Raw genomic sequence first — 20,090 nt, forward strand, 5'->3', positions numbered from 1 at the left:
CTCCTGCCCTAAAGATTTGTGGAACTTTGAACTTGAGGGAGATGATTTAGGGTATCTGGCGGAAAACACTTCTAAGCAGCAAGGCATTCAAAAGGTGACTTGGGTACTGTTAAAAGCACTCCATTTTAAAAGGACAAAAGAGCATAAAAGTTCAGAAAATTTGCAGCCTGACGCAGTAGAAAAGACCCATTTTTTGAGGAGAAATTCAAGTTGGCTGCAGAAATTTGCATAAGTAGCAAGGAGCCTAATGTTACGTGGGGAAAATGTCTCCAGGTCATGTCAGAGACTTTCACGGCAGCCCCTCTTATCACAGGCACGGAGGCCCAGGAGGAAAAGTGGTTTTGTGGGCTGGACCCAGGAGTACTGTGTGCAGCCTAGGAACTTGGTGCCCTGTGTCCCAGCCACTCCAGCCATGGCTGAAATGGGCCAACATAGAGCTTGGGCTATGGCTTGAGAGGGTAGAAGCCCCAAGCCTTGGCAGCTTCCACATGGTGTTGAGCCTCCGGGTGCACAGAAGTCAAGAATTGAGGTTTGAGAACTTCTGCCTCGATTTCAGAAGATGTACGGAAATGCCTGGATGCCCTGGCAAAAGTTTGCTGCAGGGGTGGGGCTCTCGTGGAGAACCTTTGCTCGGGCAGTGGGGAAGGGAAATGTGGGGTCAGAGCCTCCACACAGAGTCCCTGCTAGGGCACTGCCTAGTGGAGCTGTGAGAAGAGGGCCACCATCCTCCTGATCCCAGAATGGCAGATCCACCAACAGCTTCACCCTGTGCCTGGAAAAGCTGCAGACACTCAGTGCCAGCGTGTGAAAGCACCTAGAAGGGAGGCTGTACCCTGCAAAGCCACAGGCGTGGAGCTGCCCAAGACCATGGGAACCCACCTTTTGCATCCGTGTGACCTGAATGTGAGACCTGGAGTCAAAGGAGATCATTTTGGCGCTTTAAAATTTAACTGCCCCGCTGGATTTCAGACTTGAATGGGCCCTGTAACCCCTTTGTTTTGGCTATTTTCTCCCATGTAGAATGGCTGTGTTTACCCAATACCTGTACCCTCATTTTATCTGGGAAATAACTAGCTTGCTTTTGATTTTAGAGGCTCATAGGTGGAAGGGACTTGCCTTGTCTCAGATGAGACTTTGGACTGTGGACTTTTGGGTTAATGCTGAAATGAGTTACGGCTTTGGGGGACTGTTGGGAAGGCATGATTGGTTTTGACATGTGAGGACATGAGATTTGGAGGGGCCATGGGCGGAATGATATGGTTGGCTGTGTCCGCATCCAAATCTCAACTTGAATTTTCATCTCCCAGAATTGCCACATGTTGTGGGAGGGACCTGGGGGGAGGTAATTGAATCATGGGGGTCAGTCTTTCATGTGCTATTATTATTATTATTATTATTTATTTATTTTTGAGACTGAGTCTTACTCTGTCACCCAGGATGGAGTGCAGTGGCACGATCTCGGCTTACTGCAAGCTCTGCCTCCCTGGTTCACGCCATTCTGCTTCAGCCTCCTGAGTAGCTGGGACTACAGGCACCTGCCTCTATGCCTGGCTAATTTTTTTTTTTTTTTTTTTGTATTTTTAGTAGAGATGGGGTTTCACCATGTTAGCTAGGATGGTCTCAACCTCCTGATCTCGTGATCCACCCGCCTCAGCCTCCTAAAGTGCTGGGATTACAGGTGTGAGCCACCGTGCCCAGCCACGTGCTATTCTTGTGATAGTGAATAAGTCTCTTGAGATCTGATAGGTTTATCAGGGATTTCTGCTTTTGCTTCTTCCTCATTTTTCTCTCACTGCCACCATGTAAGAAGTGCCTTTCACCTCCTGTCATGATTCTGAGGCTTCCCCAGCTAGGTGGAACTGTTAAGTCCAATTAAACCTCTTTTTGTTTCCAGTTTTGGGTGTGTCTTTATCAGCAGCGTGAAAACAAACTAATACATATGCTCAACCCTAAAGAATGCAGATAAGAAAGTATAACAATAAGAAAGTATAAACAATGCAGATAAGAAAGTATAACAATAAGAAAAACAATTGGAACAGATTGAAAACAAAATAAAAGAACCAAGATAGTAAACCGAGAACCAAGATAGTAAACTTACAGTAAACTACTGCCATATCAGTAATTCCATTAAATGTAAATAGGGTAAATAGTAATCAAAAGGTAAAGACCATCAGGTTGGCTGAAAATTAAATATTGATCTATATTGTGTATAAGAGAAGCATCTGGAATATAAAGATGCTTCTCTAGGTTGTAAATAAAAGGATGGACAAACAATATATCATGTAGACACTAATCATAACAAATCTGTAATTAATAATGTTAGACTAAGACTTCAAGTTAAGGAGTATTACTAAAAATAAAGAAGTTCTGGCACGCAGTTTTTCTGCTTTCTAACCCTAGTTAAGTTATATTGCCTTCTTTAGTTTTCTAATTGTAAAATTGGGCTATTTGGTGCTTTACCTACATTTTTTTTTTTTTTTTTTTGAGACGGAGTCTTGCTGTCTCCCAGGCTGGAGTGCAGTGGCACGATCTTGGCTCATTGCAAGCTCCGCCTCCCGAGTAGCTGGGACTACAGGCACCCGCCACCATGCCTGGCTAATTTTTTGTATTTTTAGTAGAGACGGGGTTTCACTGTGTTAGCCAGGATGGTCTCGATCTCCTGACCTCGTGATCCACCCGCCTCGGCCTCCCAAAGTGCTGGGATTACAGGCTTGAGCCACTGTGCCCGGCCACCTGCATTATTATTAATCCTTACAGCAGCTTTGCAAGATTGTTGTTATTACCATTGTATGAGTGAGAACACTGAGACTCAGAGAGGTTAATAACTAAAGTCACAGGGCTAGTTAAATGGTAAAACTGCATTTGAAGCTAGTTGTGCTTTGAGTCAGAGCTTTTTTTCCACTACACATTGTTTCCTGCCAATATACCTTCCTGAATAGTACTGTACCCTAAACTTTGCTTCTGTATAAACACACCTACTTGGAAGAACTCTCCTGAGGTCACCTGCTTAGCTCATTATGCCCTTTTGGAATCCATTCTTCTTTAAAACAAAAGAACCAAGATGTATTAAAATGTCATTAACAGGCTGTAATTGAGAATTTCCCGCTTTGGCATTATGATTTTACTACTTATCAGTACATTTCAAAGATATCCCTCTCTTGAAATGCTTTGTTAACTACACCCCCAGATTACCCTAAATAAATGTTAATTTGCTAACATTTTGGTTAAGCTAAATGAAAAAAATGAGTGGCATAGATCATTGGAGTCTACTTGGAAAAAAGAAGGTATTTGCATCTTGGTGCTTAATTCTTTATGCGATAAATTGCCTAATATATGTTATTTGCTTTTTAAGAGTTGTAGACTGTAAATTACTGACAATTTGTATAGCGTTACATTATATTTGTAGCTTCTGGTAAGACAGAATACTTATAAGTTATAGCTTATAATAATTATAAAAAAGCTAAGTATGGTTTGTGTTCCTTTAAATAATCTTATAAATCTTTAGATGTACTTTGTTACCTGAATAATTGTGAATCGTGGGGGCAGGAGCCACATCTTTTTCCCACTATATTTCCAGACCCTAGCACTATGCCTGGCACATGACAGACATTCAATGAATATTTTTGGCAGTTTTATTATTTCCTGAAAGTTGTGTGAAAACTAGCGTGTAATGAAATTCCCAAGATGTGTTAAATGTTTGCTCCCTCTTGTGGATAGAAAAGATAATGTAAGCTCTTACAATGAATCTGTTCTCTAGTTTTTGTTACCAAAAGATATAATATAAACAGTGTGTAAAATTTATGGAAATTTTTATTTTTTTGAAGGGATCTGAATACAGTTTTATCAACCAAAGATCTTTTAGTTCACATATATTCATAAAACATGCATTAATTCTTGCTCAAGTATCATTTTTTAAAACTATCCAGGATAAAATTTATATACTAGTACTCAATGTAGAACTTAAATAGCACTGTTTTGGGAGCCCACTCCTTCTGCTTTCCTATGTATAAATTGTATGAATGATGAAAGAACTTTCTGTTTTAATTCTGTTAATAAAACTCTGTTAAATATTGTGGGATATCCTTTGAGAGTATTATTAAACACATCATTTCCTAATAATTCAAAACATTTTTTATTTTGATTAAAAAAAGAATCATTTTGCTAGCCTTCCCAGTTTTTTTTTTCTTTTCTTTCTTTTTTTTTTTTTTTTTTTTTGAGACAGGGTCTTGCTATGTCACCCAGGCTGGGGTACAGTGGTATGATCTTGGCTCACTGCAACCTGTGCCTCCTGAGCTCAAGCAATCCTCCCATGCAGCTGGGACCACAGATGCACGCCACCATGCCTGGGTATTTCTTTGTATGTTTAATAGAGATGGGGTTTCACCGTGTTGGCCAGGCTGGTCTCGATCCCCCTGAGCTCAGCTTAGCCTCCCAAAGTGCTGGGATTACAGGCATGCGCCACTGTGCCTGGCCAGCCTTCCCTAGTTTTTTTTTTTTTTTTTTTTTTTTTGAGGTGGAGTCTCGCACTGTTGCCTGGGCTGGAGTCCAATGGCATGATTTCGGTTCACGGCAACCTCCACCTCCCGGGTTCAAGCGATTCTCTTGCCTCAGCCTCTCGAGTAGTTGGGATTACAGGCGCCCGCCATCATGCTCGGCTGATACTTTGTATTTTTAGTAGAGATGGGGTTTCACTATGTTGGCCAGGCTGGTCTCGAACTCTTGCCCTTGTGATCCACCCACCTTGATCTCCCAAAGTGCTGGGATTACAGGCGTGAGCCACTGCGCCTGGCCGCTTTCCTCAGTTTTTAAATACAGAACACCTATTTTCTTTTAAGTGTGATATTTTTATTCTGAAGAATTAATGCCACTGAGACTAAAAGCAGCTGGGCTTTGGAAATGCTTTGACATGTAGAATAAATCTTTTAAACAAAGGTATAGATTCTTGACGTTCTTTTCTCCATATACTCAAGAGACTTTCATATTACTTTCTTAGACTTTTCCATTCTATTATTTATAGTAGAAGTTGACTTTCATTTTGAGGCCACTTTTGAAATAGAACCAATATTTTTGCCATTTCAGAAAAATTGTCGTCTGTGTGCCAAAGACAGAGAGCATGCAGTAAAAGTGCACTATAGCATGGATGTTGGACTCAAGCAGGGCTCACTTACTAGGCAGGTGACTTGTTCCTGAAAACCAGTCTGGCTGTGAACATCATCCAGATCCTCACCTCAGCAAAATCACAGTCTGTCATTAACTGAAGCAAATGAAAACTCTAAACTTTATGAGGGCATAATACTCAGCAAAGAACACAAATCCTAAGAGTATAGTTTGAATTTGCACAACATGAACACATCCATATAAACAACTCTTTGGTTAAAAGAACAGAGTATGTAACAAGAGTAGAAAAAAGAAAAAGAGGAGATTAGGGCACATAGAGACACAAGGAAGAACAATGTGAACACAGGGAGGAGACAGCCATCAACAAGCCAAGAAGAGAGGCCCCAGAAGACACCCAAACTGCTGACACCTTGATATTGGATTTCTAGTCTCAGAATTGTAAGAAAAAAAATTTATGTTTAAACAAATGAAAAAGAAGTATATAATCAGAGTTCCAGAAGCCTCCTTCTTCCATTCAATTACCCCTCACCTTTCAGCATAACTTAGTACGCTGACTTCTGACATTACACATATGTTAGTTTTGCCAGTTTTAAAACTTTATGTATATGAAACCACACAGTAAGCTTTTATTTTATTTTATTTTTTTGGAGACAGGGTCTCACTCTGCCGCCCAGGCAGAGTGCCATCTTGGCTCACTGCAACCTCAGCCTCCCAAGTAGCTGGGACTACAGGCACATGCCACCATGCCCGGCTCATTTTTTGTCATTTTAGTAGAAATGGGGTTTCAACATGTTGGCTAGGCTGGTCTCGAACTCCTGACCTCAAGTGACCCACCCGCCTCGGCCTCCCAAAGTGCTGGGATTACAGGTGTGAGCCACCACGCTTGGTCCCCATGCAGTAAGCTTTAAAAAAAAAATTCTGGTAAAATATACATAACATAAAATTTACCCTTTTTGCCATTTTAAACATACAGTTCAGTGGTATTAAGTACCCTCGCATTGTTATGTGGCATCACCACCACTCATCTCTAGAACGTTTTCATCTTCCCAAACTCTATTGATTAAACATTAACTCCCTATTCCCCTTTCTGCTTCTAAACATTAACTCCCCATTCCCCTTTCTGCTTCTGTGAGTTTGAGTACTTATAGACGTGGAATTATTTAGTGTTTGTTCTTTTATGTCTGGCTTGTTTCACTTAACATAGTATTTTTAAGGTACATCCGTTTTATAGCATGTGTCAGAATTTCTTGCCTTTTTAAGGAGCAACAATACTCTGTTGTGTGAACATACTACATGTTCTTTATTTATGGATGGACATTTGAGTTGTTTATACATTTTGGATATTGTCAACAATGGTACTATGAACATGGGTGGATAAATATGTTTTGACTCCTTGCTTCGTTAAAAGTCTTTTGGGTACATAACCACAAGTGCAGTTACTGGATCATACGGTAATTTTTTCCCTTGTATTTTTAGTTTACATGTAATAATTGTGTATACTTATGGGATACAAGTGATCTTTTCATAAGAATATGCAATGTGTAGTGATCAAATCAGAGTAATTAGCATATCCTTCACCTTAAACTTTTTTTTTCTTTTTGTTGGGAACATTTAAAGTCTGCTTTTTTATCTTTTTGAAAATATACAATAAATTATAGTTAACCATGTCACCCCACAGCGCTGTAGAACACCAGAACTCATTCCTCCTATCTAGCTGTAATTTTATATGTTAATCAGGTTCTCCCCATGACCTCTCACTGCCCTTCCCAGTCTCCAATATCTACAGTTGTATACTCTAATTCCATGAGCTCAGAATTCTTTTTAGCTCCTACATATGACTGAGAGCATGTATTTATCTTTCTGTGCCTTATTTAGTTTAACATAGTATCCTCCAGGCTTATCCATGTTGCTGCAAGTGATAGGATTTCATTATTTTTCTTTGTAGTTTTGTTTGTTTGTTTGTTTTTTATGTTTAGAGACAGGATCTTTCTGTTGCCCAGGCTGGAGTGCAGTAGTATGATCATATGTTTCAGTAATGTTAAACTCTGGGGCTTAAGCGATCCTCCCCCCTCAGTCTCGCGAGTAACTGGGATTACAAGCATGTGTCACCACATCTGGCTAACTTGTTTTACTTTTTATAGAGATGGGGTATTGCTGTGTTACCCAGCCTGGTCTTCAACTCCTGGCCTTAAGCGACCCTCCTGCCTCAGCCTCCCAAATCACTGGGATTACATGCATGAGGCACACTACATCTGGCCCAATTCCATTCTTTTTCATGGAGGAATAGTATTCCATTGTGTATATAAACCACATTTTTCTTTATCCATTTGCCTGTTGATGGACATTTAGGCTGACTCCATATCTGGGCTATTATGAATAGTGCTGCAATAAACATGGGTGTATAGGTATCCTTTTGATGTTGATTTCCTTTCCTTTGGATAAATACCCAGTAGTGTGATTGCTGTATCATATAGTAGTTCTATTTTTAGTTTTTTGAGAAAGTGCAACACTGTTTTTTATAGTGACTATACTAATTTATATTCCCACCAACAGTGTATGAGTTCCCTTTTCTCTGCATCCTTGCCAGCATTTGTAATTTTTTGTCTTTGATAATAGCCATTCTAAGCGGGGTGAGATAATATTTGTTGGCCATTTCTATGTCCTCGTTTGAGAAATGTCTGTTCAGATCTTTCACCCACTTTGTAGTAGTGGGATTTTTTTTTTTTTTGGTGCTAAGTTTGAATTCCTTGTATATTCTGGTTGTTAGTTCTTTGCTAGTCAAACGATTTGTAAGTATTTTCCTATCTACAGGTTATCTCTTAACTGTGTTGATTGTTTCTTTTACTGTGGAGAAGCCTTTTAGTTTAGTACAGTCCCATTTGTCTATTCTTGTTGTCTGTGTTTTTGTCCTGACGTGATTTCACCCAGCAGTTTTATAGTTTTGAGTCTTACATTTAAGTCTTTAATCCATTTTGAGTTAATTTTCGTATGTAGTGATAGATAGGGGTCTAGTTTCATTCCTCTGCATATGACTATCCATTTTTCTTAGCACCATTTATTGAAGAGACTGTTGTTTTCCCAATGTGTATTCTTAGCACTTTTGCTGAGTATCAGTTGGCTAAAAATATGTGGATTTATTAATATTTTTAATTTCAAGGTTCTCTGTTCTGTTGGTCTATGTATCTGTTTTGTTTGTTTGTTTTGTTTTGTTATGTTTTTTGAGATGGAGTTTCATTCTTGTCACCCAGGCTGGAGTGCAATGGCACGATCTCAGCTCACTGCAACCTCCGCCTCCTGGGTTCAAGTAATTCACCTGCCTCAGCCTTCCGAGTAGCTGAGATTACAGGTGCCCAACACCACACCCAGCTAATTTTTGTATTTTTTGGAGAGACAGGGTTTCATCATGTTGGCCAGGCTGGTCTTGAACTCTTGAACTCAGGTGATCCACCCACCTCAACCTCCCAGAGTGCTGGGTTTACAGGCGTGAGCCACTGTGCCTGGCCTATGTATCTTTTATTATACCAATACTATGCTGTTTTGGTTACTATAGCTCTGCTGTATATTTTGAAGTCAGCTTTGTTCTTTTTTTCTGATTATTGCTTTGGCTATTCAGGGTCTATTGTGCTTGTATATGAACTTTAGGATTGCTTTTTCTATTTCTGTAAAGAATGTCCTTGGTATTTTATAGAGATGATGTTGTACCTGTAGATTGCTTTGGGTAGTATGGTCATTTTAACAATATTAATTCTTCTAATCAATGAGTATGGGATGCCTTTGTTTGTGTTCTCTTCAATCTCTTTTATTAGTGTTTTGTAATTTTCATTGCAGAGGTCTTTTACCTTCTTGATTAAATTGATTCCTAGGTTGTTGTTGTTTTTAATAGCTATTGTAAATGGGATTGGTTTCTTGTTTTTTTTTTTCAAATTGTTCCTTTTTGATGTGTAGAAGTACTGCCGATTTTTGTTTATTTTGTGTCTTGCAACTTCACTGAGTTTGTTTATCATTATCAGTTCTGAGTTTTTTGGTGAAGTGTTAGGTTTTCTATATGTAAGATCATGTCGTCTGCAAACAAGAATGATTTGACTTCTTCCTTTGCAATTTGGATACCTTTTACTTCTTCCTCTTGTCTGGTTGCTATAGCTAAGACTTCTAGTACTATGTTGAATAACAGTGGTGAAAGTGGGCGTGTTCGTCATGTTCCAGATATTAAAGTGTTTCAGTTTCTCCCCATTCAGTATGATGCTAGCTGTGGGTATGTCATATATGGGTTTATTACACTGAGACATGTTTCTTCTATACTCAGTTGGGAGTTTTTATCAGAAATGGATGTTGAATTTTATTGAATGCTGTTTCAATGTCTATTTAAATGCAAATATGATTCTGGTTCTTGATTCTGTTATTTTGATGTACTGTATTTATTGATTTGTGCATGTTGAGCCATCTTTGCATTCCTGGCATAAATCCCACTTATGGTGAGTGATCTTTTTAATGTGCCATTGATTTCAGTTTGCTGGAATTTTGTTGAGGATTCTATCGAATCTATGTTCATCAGGGATATTGACCTGTAGTTTTCTTTTTTTGTTGTGTTCTTGCCTGGTTTTGATATCAGGGTAATGCTGTCTCATAGAAGGAATGAGGAAGAATTCTCTTCTTTTTAATTTTTTGAATATTTGAGAAGAGTTGGTGCTAGTTTCTCTTAAGAGTTTTGTAGAATTCAGCAGTGAAGCCGCTTGGTCCTGGGCTTCTCTTTTTTGGAAATTTTTGTTCGTTTTTTTGTTTTTTTGTTTAAAGACACAAGGTCTTACCCTGTCACCCAGGCTGGAATGCAGTGGTATGATCATAGCTTACTGCAGCCTCAAACTCCTAGAGTCAAGGGATTCTCCTGCCTCAGGCTAGGACTACAGGTATTGCACCCCTTTGCCTGGCTAAATTTTTTTGGAATATTTTTTGTAGTGATGGGTTTTTCTGTATTGCCCAGGCTGGTCATGAACTCCTGGGCTTAAGCAATCCTTCCACCTCAGCCTCTCAAAGCATTGAGATTATAGGTGTGAGTTATTGTACTTAGCCTTAGGAGACTTTATTACTGATTCAATCTTGTTGCTCATTATGGCTCTGTTCAGGTTTTCTATTTCTTCATTGTTCAATCTTGGTAGTTATCTGTATCTAGAAATTTATCCATTTACTCTAGGTTTTCCAATTTATTGGTATATAACTGTTCATAATATCCTGCAATGATCGTTTGTGTTTCTTTGGTATCAGTTATGATGACTTCATTTTCATTTCTGAATTTCTTTTGTTAGTCTCATGAGCAGTTTATTGATCTTTTTTATCTTTTCAAAAAACCAACTTTTGTTGATCTTTTGCCTTTTTTTTTTTTTTGTGGTGGATTCTTGCACTGTCGCCTGGGCTGGAGTGCAGTGGCGTGATCTTGGCTCACTGCAACCTCCATCTCCTGGGTTCAAGTGATTCTCCTGCCTCAGCCCCCACAAGTAGCTGGGATTATAGGTATGCACCAACACACCCGGATAATTTTGTATTTTTAGTAGAGATGGGGTTTCACCATGTTGGTCAGGCTGGTCTCAAACTCCTGACCTCAGGTGATCCACCCTCCTCGGCTTCCCAAAAGTGCTGGGATTACAGGCATGAGCCACTGCAGCCCAGCTTAGTTTGGTGGTTTTCTTTTCTTTTCTTTTCTTTTCTTTTCTTTTCTTTTCTTTTCTTCTCTTCTCTTCTCTTCTCTTCTCTTCTCTTCTCTTCTCTTCTCTTCTCTCTCTCTTTTCTTTTTTTTTTTTTGAGGTGGAGTCTTGCTCTGTCACCCAGGCTGGAGTGCAATGGCGCGATCTTGGTTCACTACAACCTCCGTTTCTCAGGTTCAAGCGATTCTCCTGCCTCAGCCTCCCTAGTAGCTGGAATTACAGGTGCCTGCCACCATGCTCGGCTAATTTTTGTATTTTTAGTTTAGACAGGGTTTTGCCAGTTGGTCATGCTGGTCTTGAACTCCTTGACCTCAGGTGATCTGCCCGCCTTGGCCTCCCAAAGTGTGGGGATTACAGGTGTGAGCCACTGCGCCTGGCCTTTTTTTTTGAGATGGAGTCTCTCTCTGTTACCCAGGTTGGAGTGCAATGATGTGATCTCGGCTCACTGCAACCTCTGCCTCCTGGGTTCTAAGCAATTCTCCTGCCTCAACCTTCCAAGTAGCTGGGATTACAGGTGCACGCCACCATGCCCGGCTAATTTTGTGTTTTTAGTAGAGACGGGGTTTCACCACGTTAGCCAGGCTGGTCTTGAACTCCTGGCCTCAGGTGATCCACCTGCCTTGGCCTCCCAAAGTGCTGGGATTACAGGTGTGAGCCATCACGTCTGGCCATTTGGTAGTTTTCTGTAGTGGTTACATTTGAGTCCTTTTCTCTTTCTCATTTGTGTGTCTGCTCTCTACCAATGAATTTTATACTTTAATTTTTTTTTTTTTTTTTGAAACAAGGTCTTTGCTCTATTTCCCAGGCTAGAGTGCAGTGGTGTGATCCTGGCTTACTGCATGCCTCTGCCTCCTGGCTCAGGTGATCCTCCCACGTCAGCCTCCCTAGTAGCTAGGACTACTCCATGTACTCAGCCTCCCTAGTAGCTAGGCACCACCATTCCTGACTAACTGTTGTATTTTTAGTAGAGACAGGATTTCACCATGTTACCCAGGCTGGTCTCGAACTCCTGGGCTCAAATGATCTGCCCTTGTTGACTTCACAAAGTGCTGGGATTACAGGCGCGAGCCACCATGCCTGGCCACTTTAATGTGTTTTTATGACGATAGATTTTATTCTTTCGCTTCCAGATGTAGGACCTCCTTAAACATTTCTTGTAGAGCTGGTCTCGTTAGGAATTCCCTCAGTGGTGACAGGCAGGAGGTGTCACGCTGATTCTCAGGCTCTTGGATAGTGCACGCAGCCACTGACAGTGGGTTGCAGAGTTGGGCAGGCCAGTCCACAGGCTCTAGGATGGCATCTGGGGGTGTTGGCTATTGCAGGTGGGGCAGGTCGGTCCCTAGGCCCTGTGATGGCTCACCCAGGCTCTGGCGGTTGTGGGCAGGGTGGGCCAACCTAAGGCCCCTGGACAGTGTGTACCTCATATGGTAATTGTATGTTTGATTTTTTGGGGGACACAGTGGGCTTTTGTCATAGATGTATTTTGTTACTGTATACATTTACTTATTTCTTCTAGAGGTTTTTAATGTAAAGAACGCAGGGTTTTCTATATATAATCATTTGTCTGTGATAAAAGATAGCTGTAATTCTTTCCAATTTTTATGACTTTTTCTTTCTTTTTCTTACTTTATTGCCTGTGATAGGACCTCTAGTACAATAGAGGTTGAATAGAAGTGGTGACAGCAAACATTCTTAACATTCTTACCTTTTTCCTAATCTTAGGGATAAATATTCAGTCTTTCACTATTAAGTATGGTGTTAGCTATAGGTTTTTCATAGATGTCCTTCTGCTGATTAAGGAAATTGCTTTCTATTCTTAGTTTGCTAAGAGTTTTTATTATGAATGTTTATTAATTTTTTTTGAATATTCTAGTGAGATGGTGATATAGATTTTCTCCTTTGTTCTGTTAATATGGTAAATTATACTGATTTCTGAATGTTAAACCAACCTTGCATTGCTGGGAGCAACCTCAGTTGGTCATGATTTGTTATCCTTTTTACATAATCCTGGATTTGATTTGCTAATATTTTGTTAAGGATTTTTGCATCTATGTTCATGAGGAAAATTGGCCTGGATTTAGAGGAATCTTGGGTGCATCTGCCACGTATCAGTGACATGAGCCAGGCAATCAGGGACAATGTCTGTCATCTGCAGTAGTACTTGGGGCTGTACCTATACTTTTTGGGAGCAGTAATGCCTGCTGTTTTTCTTCCACCTTCCAAAGCATATTTTCTTTCTTTACTTTTTTTTTTTTTTTTTTGAGACAGAGTCTTGCTCTTTCGCCCAGGCTGGAGTGTGGTGGCGCGATCTTGGCTCACTGCAACCCTCTGCCCCCCAGGCTCAAGCGATTCTCCTGCTTCAGCCTCCCGAGTAGCTGGGACTACAGGCGAGTGCCACCACACCCAGCTAACTTTTTGTATTTTTAGTAGAGACAGGGTTTCACCATGTTGGCCGGGCTGGTCCCGAACTCCTGACCTCAGGTAGTCCACCTGACTCAGCCTCCCAAAGTGTTGGGATTACAGGTGTGAGCCACTGCCTGGCCTGCACATGTTTTGCTGTGGCCATTCCTGACCTCAGACCACTCAGGGAAGGAATTTTCAGGAATTTAGTTTCAGTTTAGGTGAGTTGATACAGTATGAAACCAGCAGATCTCATCTTTGCTATACTTCTTACATTTCTTTTTTCCCACCCTTGTTCTAGAGATTACAACATACATGGTTTACTTATCACAGTCTCTCTTAATTGCTTTATACTACTTCATGTATAAGAACTTTATAAGAATATTCTTCGGCTGGGTGCAGTGGCTCACGCCTGTAATCCCAGCACTTTGGGAGGCCAAGGCTGGTGGATCACGAGGTCAGGAGTTCGAGACCATCCTGGCCAACATGATGAAACCCTGTCTCTACTAAAAATAAAAAAAATTAGCCAGACATGGTGTCAGGTGCTTGTAATCCCAGCTACTCGGGAGGCTGAGGCAGGAGAATCGCTTGAACCCGGGAGGTGGAGGTTGCAGTGAGCCGAGACTGTGCCACTGCACTCCAGCCCGGACAACAGAGCGAGACTCTGTCTCAAAAAAAAAAAAAAATTCTTCTATTTACCACCCGGCAGTCTTTATTTTATTCTTTTCATATATTTTACTTATACGTGTTATATAGCTCATAATTGATTCTGTGATTTTTGCTTAGAATTGTCTTTTAAAGAATATAAGAAATAATAAAAAAAGTCTTACATTTACTATTTCTGATGCTCTTTGTGTAGATTAGCGGTTCCATCTAGTATCATTTCCCTCCAGCATGAAAACCGTTACTGTTTTTTATATGCAGATCTATTGGTGAGAAATTCTCTCAGCTTTTGTTTATCTGGAAATTTCTTTGTTTTGATTTTTCATTATTTGCATGTTTTTCATTTAGGAGTTAGAGTTAGTGGTAAACCTATCTGTTGGGTATCTAAAAACATTTTGTTAAAGAGTATAAAACAAAATTATTAAGGAAATAACATTCCTGACACTTCATAATTTTATTATTCTGCCTTTATTGATGAGTAAAAGTTCATTTATTTTGTTCCTTATAATTAAAAAGTTTTGGTTTATGTGAAATTTACATTCAGTGAAATGTACTCTTTGTAAGTGGACAGTTTGATGAGTTTTAATAATTATATAGGCAGGGTGTGGTGGCCCACTCCTGTAATCCTAGCACTTTGGGAGGCTGAGGTGGGCAGATCACTTGAGGCCAGAAAGGTTTCTTCATAGTCTCAATCATTCTTCATGTCCTGTGTGAAACCATAGGTCTGATTTCTATTATTGTAGATTACTTTTGCCTGTTATTGGACTTCATGTAAATGAAGTCATACAGCATGCAGTGTTTTGAGTATGGCTTTTTTCTCTCAGCTTAATGCCTCTGAGGTTCATCAGATAAATGTATTGCGAACATTTTCTCCCAGTGTGTGACTTACCTTTTTATTTCACCTTAGATTCTGGTGTTTAGTCTGAGGTCTTAACCCTGGCTGGTCCTGATGTGTAATTTTGTTTTGTAAAACTGCCAAAAACTATGTTGGTTTTCTTTCTTTTCCTTTCCTTTCCTTTTTCCTTTCCTTTTTTCCTTTCCCTTTTCCTTTCCTTTTTCCTTTCTTTTCCTTTCCTTGGCTTCTAACTAAACTAAGCTTTTTACTTATCTGACTCAATGAATACATTAATACGTTGAATTTAGCAAATGTTGCTTGGCAAAAAATCTGGCATTATGTTTGAGGCCCTCTGATTGCTGCAAAAATCTCTGCTGGTTTCTATTTTTATTTGTTGGTTCTGTTGATGCAAAGCCTGTATTTTCAAGTTCTTGCTCGGAATTAAAAAGTCCCTAGCAGAAGTCAGCTTCCTCTTTAAGTTCTCTCGATTTCAGGATCTTATACCATCTTGTTCTTGTTGCCTCTGTGAAGAAGCTTTTCTGAGCCTGCAAATAGATGATTGCAGTATATCTTTCAGCTTTTCAATTTGTTCTCAGCAAGAGTTAGTCTTCTGCAAGCTACTCTAGCCCATCTGGAACCAAAACCTTTTGAATGCATTGATGAGAATACTTTTTAAAAATAGTTTGGATTTTAAGTTTTGCTGTTTACCCAAGCATAAGCCATCATCTTTCACTGTTCTTTCTTCCTCCTTTCCTTGTCTTTTTTGATAGCTGATTCTCTTAGGGTGATAGATTCGGGACATTGTAGTTATCACGATTCATCTGGCAGAAACTTTCTCTCATTGCCAGTTACCTAGGACTTGGCTAATTAAAAATTAAAACTACGGCTTGGTTCATTTCTCCTTATCTTTAATTTCCTTTGATCTATCTGCTTTTTATTTCTGTCTTTTGCTTCTAATCCATGAATGGATAGGATAGATACTGTCTTTACTTACTTATTGACATTAATTCTGTCCTTTGCTAATAATTACTATTCTCAGCAGCATTTGATTATTAAAACTTCATTTCTATATTTCCCTAAGTCTTCTAGGAGAAGTAATATGAAGGCTTCCATTCTCTTTCCAATCTATGATTTGTTAGTGCTCCTCTCCTTTCATTTGTCAAGACCTTTGCAACCTGTCAGGGAGTATGTCATATGGGAAATTATTATGCTGTGAACAGTTTGAAGATCTTTGTTTCTACGTTTAGAGAGGTTCATTTTACATTGAGGCTCCTGAGGAAGTGGGGCTCTAGAACTCTGAGAAAGCACTTTCAACTTGTCCATTAGGAGGAGGGTAGTGCCACAAGAAAGAGGCATCATTATTATGAAATCGAGGTGTTTGTATGTGAAGATAAGTCCTAAAGGGAATGGTAATGCTTATGGTTAAAAGCCCAGGTATTGGGGTCAGGTAGCCTTGGATTCCTTTCCTGTCTTTACCACAAAATTAGCTGTGTGACTGAATAATTTACTTAAATGTGTCATTTCCTCATCTAGAAGATGGGAATAATAAGTTACAGAATGTTATCAAGACTGAATAATATCAACAGTAAATAGTAAGTATAAGAATTAGCATGGTGCCTGTCCTGCATTCTACCCTTCCTCCTACGACCCCCTTTTGTTTGTTTTTGTCTGTCTTTCATGTGCTAGGCTTTCCTCAAATGTCTGGTGCTTTTGTTATCTATTCACACTTAAGAGTATGTACTGAAAAATTACTTAGAAGCTCAGAGGACATGGGCTGGAATTATCAAACAGAGGGCTGTATTATCTCTTAAGGTTATTGTTTGATTTGCTTTTTTCTTTGGGAACATCCAAGTGTCAGTGTATGAAGTTATTTTCAGCTTTAGGGGAAAAAAAAAGGATTTTTAAAGGTTCCTGCTTGTCCACTAGTGTTCTAGAGTTGGATGGGAACAGGGACTGTGGATCTCACCTTTCAGAATGCTGACTTAGCCTTATTTTCAGTCCAACCGTTCACTCTTATCCTCCTATGGGACTAATTTCCATGAGCCTGAAATATTTATTTCAACATCTCTAGAATACATACCTTTTTTCTTGTAAGAAGGTGAAGAGGAAGGTTAGTTGCTTCACTGTGTGAAGATGGAATTTGGGAACTGGGAGGTTCCTTGTGGATTAAAAAAAAAAACCTCCTATTTTCAGCCCCCTGCCTTACCTCTGCCTCCTGAGGTACCTGGTACATACCATTCCTGAGCCTTTCTTCAGGGCAAATCAGCTTATTTACCAGACATCATCTCTGTAAACAGTTAGGTTTTATCTTCTACTCTTCTAAGTAGTTGACTATTTTTAACTGCATCCTAACATGGTTCAGGGATATAGATATCTTCTATTGAATGAAAGATGGAGTTTGTTTTTCAGTAAGTTGTTCTTTTTTTTTTTTTTTTGAGATGGAGTTTCGCTCTTGTTGCCCAGGCTGGAGTGCAATGGCGTGATCTTGGCTCACTGCAACCTCCGCCTCCCAGGTTCAAGCGATTCTCCTGCCTCAGCCTCCCAAGTAGCCGGGATTACAGGCATGTACCACCGTGGCCAGCTGATTTTGTATTTTTAATAGAGACAGGATTTCTCCATGTTGATCAAGCTGGTCTCAAACTCCTGACCTCAGGTGATCTGTCCGCCTCAGCCTTCCAAAGTGCTAGGATTACAGGCGTGAGCCACCATGCCCGGCTGTTCTTGTTTTTAAGTGATGAAAAAGAAGAGTAGAAGAGGACAGAAGCATCTTCCTCTGTGAGCCTAAAACCAGAAGTTCAGATATGTTTTAAAAACTTTGCAATGTGGAGAGCTGATTTGGGAGTTCATAATTTAGGAAGACCAGTTAGGAAACTATTGCAGAAATCCAAGGATAGAGAGAAACGTGCTTAGTCTAGGCTGGTGAAAACAAGGATATGAAAAAGGTGGATGCATATATTGATAGTGATTTGTTTGGATCTAGGGAGTGAGATGAAAGTGGAGGTCTAGGATGACCATTTGGACATTACTTTGATAGCGAGATAGAAGGGATATGTTAAGTATAGCACATTGTCCCTTCTATTGCTTTTTCAGTTATGTGGGAGGGATTAGAAATAGACAAGAAAGAAGGTGAATAACATTATAAGGCAAATAGTAGAGTAAGACAAAATATAATTAAATGCGCAGTGATTGATACATTTACTCAGAAGATAACAGAATAGGCATAACTGTGTTTTTCAGTAGCATAAGCATAAAGGCATAAAGTCTGTCATCTTTTGCCTGTTTTATCTGTCACATTCTCAAAATGAAATGTGCTAAGTAAATCAGGGTTTTTGTTTTGATGCACTAACTAGAATAGTTTTGGAAAAGCAGTTTGCCAGTGGGTAAGCTTGAAGAAGAATTAAGAATTGATGGTAGAGAATTAGAGAGTAGCATTGATTTTATTCTAGCTTATATTAAAAATGCTTCTTACTGGCCTATGTAGTTTTGTATACTTATTTACATGCCTTTGGTATCATAAACCAAATTTCCTCTTTGGTGTATTTGATGAATGGAGAAGATCTAACTTTAAAACACTGCTAAAATTAAATCATAGCTGTTAATACCAGGTTCTGATATTTCTGTGAAATGTGGCTGAAAAAATAAGAGTTTGGCTGAGTCATCAGGAATCCATGGTCTCATCCTTTGCTTTGCAGACTTAAATGTTTGATTTTTTTTCTGTTATCCATCAGTGTTAATGTTCTGGTAAATAGATTCAGAGTAACAGATATACAGGAGATTGATCTGTTATGTGGAATATTAATTTACAAAGAGATAGACATTTTTACATTGACCACGAGACTTGTAATCATTATTCAGAGCATCTTCTTCCTGGTAGGATAACTGAAAAACCAATTTGGTCATCAAAACATGGATTGGTGAGCATGGAAACAGAACAAATTACCTGCATTGGTTTGGGGGATGGTTTACTCAGGCCATAGTAAGTCTAGGAAGTTCTTCCTGCTCTATTTCTGCTGTTTGGATATTCATCCATCAGTTCCATCAGTACTATTTTTTAGTATCTTTACGATATCTTTAGTCTTTTGGAAAGTAATAGACAAATTCTTTCTTTCTCATTTTCCCCCCAATATAATGTGTACAGACTACTTCTGTTAGAAACTCATTAAGACATATATTATTGTCATTATTTTGATTGATAATTATCTGCTGTTGCTGACAGTTTACTCTTGATGAAATTTGAAAACAATTCAAGTCTTAGTAAAACTGTGATACAGATTCTCTTCCTTTTTTGATGTTAACATCTTGAAGAAATCTGCAAGGTCTCTAATGGATAGATTCAGCCCTTTGGTGTTGTGGCTTTAGATTCAGATTCTGGTTCTGCCACCAAGTAGCCGAGTAAGTTGCACATGCCACTTGATCTCTTTAAGCTTGTGTTTTCTTATTGGTGTACCTTCTCTTGTACGGATGATGAGGCAATTATGAATTAATGTGTTTAAAATATCTGAGCAGTGCAAAAGAATTGTATTTGTATAAAGTCGATCCATTTATCCTTTTAACAAGTATTAATTGAACAATCTACTGTGTCCCAGGCAGTTTGCTATGTATTGGGTTATAACACTGACCATGATAGTCATAATCCCTGCACTCATGCCATGTATAGTACAGTGGGGAAGAGAGACACATAAGCAGGCAATTATAAAACTGTGTAGTAAGTGCTATAATAAGTGACAGAGCATTTTTATAAGTGTTTTTAGAGGTGCTTTAAAAAATGCAGCACCAAAATGTTTAAGGCTTTTTAAGGCTTGAATGCCCCAATTCACTAACTGGCTGGTTCATTTCTGTTAGTTGAGTTGAATGTATACATAACTTGTTATATGAAGGGAATGTTGTATGAAACATAGTTTATCAGAATCCAGTTTTGGTGTGGCTTCTACAGTTCACCTTTTTTTTAAATTTAAGTTTTAACAAAAACTTTTAAAGAAAAGTTATTTAAGAAACTGAGAGTGGGTGTAAGCAATTGATTGATAATTTCAAATACTAAACTGCTGTTTGACAAAATGTGCATGCACCTACACTGTGACACTGGCATTTATAAGCATTTATAAACATGTGAGTAGATTGCATAGTGTAGAGTCATGTGGCAACTTCTTTTGGGAAACAGTAGAGAGAGATGATTTTTCTGAGTACACACTGCCAATTCAAGCATCTGTGTAGGTTGTGATAACCAGAGTAATGATGTTAAAAAGAACAACACACTAAGCTTAGTAAGGTTTAGTATAATTCAATCATCTTTTTAACAACACTAAAACTTCTGCACTGAGTTAAAGTGGTTTTCTAAGAATACCACCACCTAGATGGGGCAGGTGGTGGGCAAGGCTCTT

The 20,090-nt window shown here is 39.2% G+C and overlaps 1 protein-coding gene across 2 annotated transcripts in view; it reads left to right on the forward strand.

Annotated features, from left to right (window-relative positions):
- FAF1 (Fas associated factor 1) overlaps positions 1–20,090 on the forward strand; it is a 511,731-nt gene that overhangs the window by 26,975 nt on the left and 464,666 nt on the right. The gene's annotated exons all lie outside the window — the stretch shown is intronic.

This window comes from Gorilla gorilla, chromosome 1 (genome assembly GCF_029281585.2).
Source record: "Gorilla gorilla gorilla isolate KB3781 chromosome 1, NHGRI_mGorGor1-v2.1_pri, whole genome shotgun sequence".
Lineage (NCBI taxonomy): Eukaryota > Metazoa > Chordata > Mammalia > Primates > Hominidae > Gorilla > Gorilla gorilla.